The 464-nt window shown below is 28.4% G+C and overlaps 1 protein-coding gene across 1 annotated transcript in view; it reads right to left on the bottom strand.

The window, feature by feature from the left end:
• LOC105527293 (probable E3 ubiquitin-protein ligase HERC6) overlaps positions 1 to 464 on the bottom strand; it is a gene marked incomplete at both ends in the record, with an annotated part of 47,201 nt that overhangs the window by 777 nt on the left and 45,960 nt on the right. The gene's annotated exons all lie outside the window — the stretch shown is intronic.

Genomic DNA, 464 nt, shown 5'->3' with positions numbered 1-464 from the left:
GTTCTTTAATATTGTAATGTAATGTAAAATAATATTTTACATTTCTGATGGCATAATTTATAAATATTTTTTAAAGTATATCCTGCACAACAGTTACTGCTCACAGATGTGGAAATTTTTTCCCTTATTAAGTGTCATTAGAATGTAAAAAAGCTCAAATTCAAGATTTGAAGAAACTGGTTAATGGCTTGCATTTATACTTAATTGATTGACTTCACGATTTTCAAACTGACAATTGTATAGGGTATTGGTAAAGTCTGAAAACATACATAGGCGAATACACAAACACAATGGCATCAAGGACATTTTTAATCGGTAAGAAATGAAAAATATTATCTATGTTTTTAGATTTTATGAACACCTGGTACGTGGCCATGTACTTTTTAAAATAGCCAATAATTATATTTTAATATTACTGGATTGCAACATGGATTTGGAATGTGGAACCTTTAAATTCTCAGAAC

This window comes from Colobus angolensis, unplaced genomic scaffold, assembly GCF_000951035.1.
Source record: "Colobus angolensis palliatus isolate OR3802 unplaced genomic scaffold, Cang.pa_1.0 Scaffold615, whole genome shotgun sequence".
Classification (NCBI taxonomy): domain Eukaryota; kingdom Metazoa; phylum Chordata; class Mammalia; order Primates; family Cercopithecidae; genus Colobus; species Colobus angolensis.
This window is presented reverse-complemented; position numbering and strand designations above follow the sequence as displayed.